This window comes from Nelumbo lutea, chromosome 8 (assembly GCF_056320005.1).
Source record: "Nelumbo lutea isolate HS-2025 chromosome 8, American lotus-T2T, whole genome shotgun sequence".
In the NCBI taxonomy this organism is placed as follows: Eukaryota; Viridiplantae; Streptophyta; class Magnoliopsida; order Proteales; family Nelumbonaceae; genus Nelumbo; species Nelumbo lutea.
Window position 1 is genome coordinate 28644152 of NC_142691.1, and position 6724 is coordinate 28650875.

Genomic DNA, 6724 nt, shown 5'->3' on the forward strand with positions numbered 1-6724 from the left:
CTCTTTAATTGTTTAACCTGAAAGAATAATCTAGCAGTGAAGTGATGATAGGTGTTGAGTAGACCTTTCCATGGACCAGGCTCAGTCTTCGATTTTTCCGAAATTTGAATGGGCCCAACCCAAAACATTGGAAATTCGAGCCTGAAGCCTAGCCCTTGAACAGGTGGTGTTGTGCAAACATATTGTATCAGCAAACTGATGACTTTCCCATCAATGATCGATGTATATGGGTTGATGTATGTGTTGGCAGGTTCAAGGGGATTGTAGGTGGCAACATGCACATAATCATTTGAGTAAACTATCTTTATCATGAATGCACTAAAATTCCATTCCTTTTACTCTCTTTTGTTGGGTAAAAATGCCTCCATTATGATTTGGTGGAACCTATCAAACATGGAATTCAGTATTGTATTGTGGTTTAGATTGTTGATAACAAGATTTGTACCAAGATTTAGCAGTTTTGAGCCAATTTTCTCCAAAAAAACAGAATTGACTCTATGGTTGCATTTGGAAACAATGCAAATATGTAGTGTAAAATGGTTCACATTAGTTGGGCTAGTTTTGTACTGACATATTTACCTTCTTTCCAAACATTTAGTATAACTCTAGATTGACTGCAGAAGCTGCAAATTTCTTGAATCAGTATTTCATAAGCTGATTAAAAAGATAATCCAAAATAGAGGCATTGAGGAGCTTGACCACAAGGTATGTAGATGAATATATGTTAGACATGATAGTATCTAAATTATTGATTTAATTATGATGTATGATGTATACTAGTCTCAGTTTGGGAAGATTGCAAATACAAATATATTCATTACAAATACAAGGTTTGTAATACAAGGTTCTGCATTGTACATATTTGTATTGCACTCTTCCCAAACTGAGCCTTAACAACACAGTAAGAAGAAAAATAAACTAACCTCCAATAGCTAGTGAAATACTAAATGATTGGTACTCAGCTTTGTTATAATTACCACTGAAATACTTCATATGACTTTTCTATTTTAACTACTAACATATGACAATCTTTCCTTTTGACATAGAGTCACAGACAAAACCTCTAGTTTCAAATTGGTAAATATCCAGCAACCTCCAACTCCAAAAACATTCAAAATGTCAAAAACCCCCACTCTATACACCAATGTCCGCCCATGAAATGGCATCAATTCTGAGCTGGCACCCACCCCATTGTACTTTGGACCTAAAAATTATGACCTTCGGCTGAACCGTTATTCTCCCTATGAGGCCAAACCCTTGTCCAATTTGAAACCAATCAAAATTGAAGCCGACATAAAATCACTTTTATGAAAGTAATTTTACAAAAGCACTTTTATAAAAATACTTTTATGAAAAGCACTTTTACAAAAATACTTTTATGAAAGCACTTTTATAGAAGCAGTTTTGTAAAAGCACTTTTACAAATGTAATTTTATGAATGCACTTTTATAGAAGTACTTTTACACAAGCAATTTTATGAAAGCACTTTGACAAAAGAGCTTTTACGGAAGTACTTTTATAAAAGCACTTTTACGAAAATATTTTTATAAAAGTACTTTAGGAAAGCACTTTTATGGAAGTAATTCTATAAAATCACTTTTACAAAAGCACTTTAATGAAAGTACTTTTACAAAAACACTTTTATGAAAGAATTTTTACGAAAACACTTATAAAAGTACTTTATAAAAATACTTATACGAAAATATTTTTGTAAAAGTACTTTTATAAAAACACTTCTACAAAAGTGATTTTTTAATGCCAAAAGAATATATTTTTGTAGTTTTTTTATTTTTTAATTTTAATATATTTCTGTAAATTCTTATATATTTTGTTTGTTAAATAATTTTGATATTTAATTCAGTTTGAATTGGATCCAATCTATTTCATTTACATTTTAATAAATTAGATTGAATTTGATTTATATTGAATTTGAACTGAATGGGTCCAATTCATTTATAAATAGACTCACATTGAACTAGATCAAGTTAGACCAAATCTAATCCAATTAACATCTCTAGATTCAAAAACAAGAATAGAGGTAAATCGGTCAACTAGTGGCTATGGCGTATGGAGGTAACCTTCATGATTTTTTTATTTATTTGTCATTTTATTTGGTCATGGCAATCAATAACGAATCAGATCCAATCTAATCATATATATGATTTTTAATTTTATTGAGTATTTAATGCATGTAATCTTTTAAAATACTAGAACTGCATGACCGACCTTCAATCTCCCCTAAATCTTGCACCAGGATGTGTTGGTACAATTAATGCTATGGATTCAATAGAAGTCTGATTCATGCAGTCAAATCCGACTATTACGCCTATGGAACGATTGAGGAAAAAAGAAAAAGAAAATTTCCACTTTACACTACTAAACTTTCAAACAATGTTAAAAATGTCAATATGCTCGATATGTTGTAGAGGCGTATGGGAGAAATCAATAGTATTTTTTGTTGTGTTATTCTTTTATATTTGTTCAAGGGGCCGGTTTAGAACTCCTCCACCCTTGAACCGGTCAATCCCTGATATATCCACTGTATGGGCATATCAAAATGATATGTATCGATCAATATGGCTCAATATATATCGATACTTTAAACCTTACTTTCAAAAAGTGTTTGAAAGTGTCACTGACATTTTTTTCAAAAAGTGTCAAATTCTCCACCGTTAACCTACATTAATTTTCTATTGAAAGTATCTTCTTTTGAAGGATAATTTTAACATTGTCAAAAGATAATTAATAATTGATTAACCATAAGGATCAACTTCTTTTTGAAATTTTAGGTAATGCAGTGATACGTTTAAAAGTTCGGATACTAACTTAACACTACCCAAAATTCAGTACTAGAGTAAAATTTTCCCAAAAAGAAACAAAAGAGTTGTTGGGCTGCGGGCTAAGGGTCCGACTAGTAGAAGTGTAAAGTGTAAAGTGGGCAGTGCTGTGTCCAACTAGTAAAGGTGCAAAGTGTGGGCCATGCCATGCTGGCCCATAGGTTGTCACGGACTGTGCCGCCCTCCACGATGAAAAATTTGGAATCAGCCCGACAGCCCACGGCCTGGGCCCGTGCCATGCTGCGAGCTGAGCCTTGGGCCAGGTCAGGCTGTTCATCGGGCCAAAGCTATTAATTTTAAAAAATATTGACAAAAAACTAAAAAATTTAATTTTATATGAATTTTGTGTATAAAATTACTTATATATGCAATAATTAAATAAATTAGTATAATAAAATTAAAAAAATATTTATTTTATTAATATATTATATACTATATATTATTATATAATTATAATTTATATAATATTATATAACTATATATATGGGTCATGCCAGGCTGAGCTAGGCCATTCCAGTACACAGGCCACAGACGACAAGGCAAGAGCAGTCGTGCCTAGACCTATTCATGGGCCGGGCCAGGCCAGGCTTTTACTCTTTATTCACGGGCCTACAACTTGAGCCTAAACCCGACCCTAATAAAAAGCCTAAAGCCCGAAACCCGACCTAATAAAAGAAATTCGATTTTTTTCCTATTCAAATGAACATTATCTATTTTAATTCAAATGTTTTTTCCCCTATTTAAATGAACAATGGGCCTACAAGTGAATCAACAACCTTCTTAAATCAAAAAAATTATTCAAATGGACATCACATAGGGTTTTTACTTAGGTTTAACTATAGGTCGAGCTGGGTTAGGCTCGGGCCAGGCTATTTTGACAAAGCTCGAGCCCGGCTCAAATTTTATGCAAGTCGGACTTTTTGGCCCAAGGTTAAGCCCATGGGCCAAAAAGCCTATTCAAGCCCGTCCACCCAGCCCATGAACAGGACTCATGCCGTGCCATGCTGGCCCATGGGCCTCGAACCCCTGGCCCAAGACAGCACGGACCTCCACCGAATGGAGGTCAACCCTCATCTAACCTGAGTTGTTGAACTTGAACCAACTCTAACTTCAATAGTTCAATCCCTACCAACCCAAACCGCTTCGGGCTGGTTCCGGTTACCAGCCAAAGCTTGATTGGACCACACTACCGTATCTACCGAGCGTTGCAAAGGTGGCTCAGTTGCTTCTCAATAAAAAAATTCAAAATTAACCAACAAGCGCCAGCCAAGAAAGGCTCGAAAGTTGAGTGAGATGACAGGAGATAAGCATCCATGTTACCAATCGAGATTTCACGGCATCCACCACTACCTTAGCGGGTACCCAACCCAACCAAACGGCCGGATTTGTTTCTTGTCTCACCGCCGACCAATACTCGCAATCTCTCTTAATCTCCCCACGTTCTCATACGACATTTTCAGGGAGCCTGTCTCGACAGTCGACTCCCCAGTCCCGATCTCAACTCTCTCTTTCTCTCTCTCGGGATTTCAAAGGTGGGTCCTCATCTTCATCATCATCGTCAACTCCGCTTCCACCGACAAAAGCAGCCATGTACTCCCCAGTCCCCACACGCGTTTCTCTCTTTGATCAGGTCCTACCACGATGCCAAAACAACAAGGCCCAGGCCCATAGCCAGCCAATTCAGAGAAGAAGCCCATCTACCAGGCAGTCTGGCACTGTCTTCCCCTGTCGGCAACTGTGCAATGCAAGCACTTCCTTCCAGCGACATCCTCAGCTTTACAGCTATTTCGGGTCCAGGCCCACAATGCTATATCTACAACCTCGTCGAATCGGACGGCTGCCGTAGCAAACTTCAAAAGAGCCTCCCGTCTCAACTCTCAACCGTATTTCACGGGATTATGATAAGGGTATGATAATCCCCTTAGCTGTCAATCTCTGCATGGACTCCCTTGACATTAAATATTACTAGCTATCCTTTGACCGAAATACCCTCCCTTAAACAGCAATTCCAAATAAAGAAAAAGAAACAAATGCGTATCGGGCGTATCGGAATCGGGTGGATAAATAAAAAGAACTGCGAGTGAGAGAATTCCCTTATAAGTTATAAGAAACCTCAAAACTAGTGAGGATCAGCGTCTTCATCACCGCCTCCTCAAGAAAAGAATCAATTTTCATTGATTTTTTTTATCAAGAAACAAAAAATAAAAAATACAAAGATTTAAAAAAAATCAATTTACAGCTTTGCCTTGGACGTGATTGTAACCATAGTAACTGAGGTACCATCTAACGAATTTCTTCAACCCGGTTTGCAAATCGGTGGTGGGTTTATACCCGAGTTCCCTACGCGCCGAGCTTATGTTAGCGTGCGTGAAGGGCACATCTCCGTTACCAGGCATGTCGATGATGTTCTTCTTCGCCTTCATTTTCAGATTCCTCTCTAGAATTCCGACCAGTGCCGGTACCGTTACCGGTGATGTGTTCCCCAGGTTGAATATCCGATATGGTGCCGGACCATGTTTCTTCCCTCCGCTTCCGGTACTCTTGCCCGCCGTGTCCAGAGACCCCAAACAACCCTTTACGATGTCGTCAATGTAGGTGAAATCCCTGGCGAGATCAACCCGGTTTTTCCCCCGGTACACAGTTATCGGCTTCCCTTGGAGAATGTTTCGGGTAAAGAAGAAGTAAGCCATGTCGGGTCTTCCCCAGGGGCCATAGACGGTGAAGAATCTCAGCCCGGTTATTGATAAACCGTAGATATGGTTGTATGTGTGTGTGATTTCTTCTCCGGCCTTCTTCGTCGCCGCGTACAAGCTCGCCGGCTGGTCCGTTCGGTCGGACTCCGAGAAGGGCACTTTCTCGTTGAGTCCGTAAACGGAGCTGGAAGAAGCCCAGACCACAGCCGGCTGAGGGTTCGCCGATTTGCAAGCTTCGAGCAAAGAAACGAGGCCGGCGATGTTGCTATGGACGTAAGAGTGGGGGTTCTCCATGGCGTACCTAACACCAGCTTGCGCCGCGAGATGCATAACGTGAGTGAACGCCACGATGTCAAAGAGCTTCGCCAAGAGACGGGCGTCGTTAATGTCACCCTCGACGACGAAGATTCCATGGTTGTTCAGTAGGGCTTTCCGAGCTTTTTTCAGAGATGGGTCATAGTAATTGTTGAAGTTATCAAGGCCCACAACGCCATCGCCGCGTTTCTTGAGAGCAAGAGAGACGTGAGTACCGACGAACCCAGCACCACCGGTGACGAGGACGGACATCCCACCGGACCGACGGATCTGGGCAGACGTTCGAACCTGTTTTTCCCATTGAATCCCACCCCAAGAAGCCGTGAAATAGCGACTGCCCGAGTGCACAAGACTCTGGAAACTGAGATACGAAGCTGTTAAAGCGATCAAGAAGAGAGCCCAGAGGAACATAGTACTGGTAGAAGCAAAGCATCGATGGAATTGTCGATTAATGGTGTGGGCTCTGTCCTTCTTGCCCGGCGTAGAAGGGAAGAATTCATCCTCCAAAGAAGGCATTTCTACTTACAATTCTACGTTTTTTCTTTGCTCGAATGATTGAGAGAAGAAATCAAGAACAGATGCAGAGGAAAGATGAAGGGCTTCGAGGCGTTTCCTTTCTGCACCTGCTGAGGGAGAGAATGCGAGAGAGGGTTATTTATGGTGGGACGCCCACAAGAAGAGACGAGTTTACGCGTTAACGCGGAATCGGACGGTTGGATTAGATGAGATACAATGACAGATTAAGCTGATCAAACGGCCTATATTTTTTTAATAATAATTAATGATGAAGAGGAACATGGGCGCCCAACCATTTGTTAGTTGGCAAGAGTGAGGAGTAACCGGGCTGTACTATTTTAATATTATCTCATTATTATTTTG

General features: G+C 39.7%; 1 pseudogene across 1 annotated transcript; it reads right to left on the reverse strand.

Annotated features, from left to right (window-relative positions):
• Window positions 1–4957: 4957 nt before the first annotated feature.
• Window positions 4958–6511, reverse strand: LOC148843612 (UDP-glucuronate 4-epimerase 1 pseudogene; annotated as a pseudogene). Its single transcript, XR_016103376.1, has one exon. The product of XR_016103376.1 is annotated as a UDP-glucuronate 4-epimerase 1 pseudogene (transcript).
• Window positions 6512–6724: the final 213 nt, after the last annotated feature.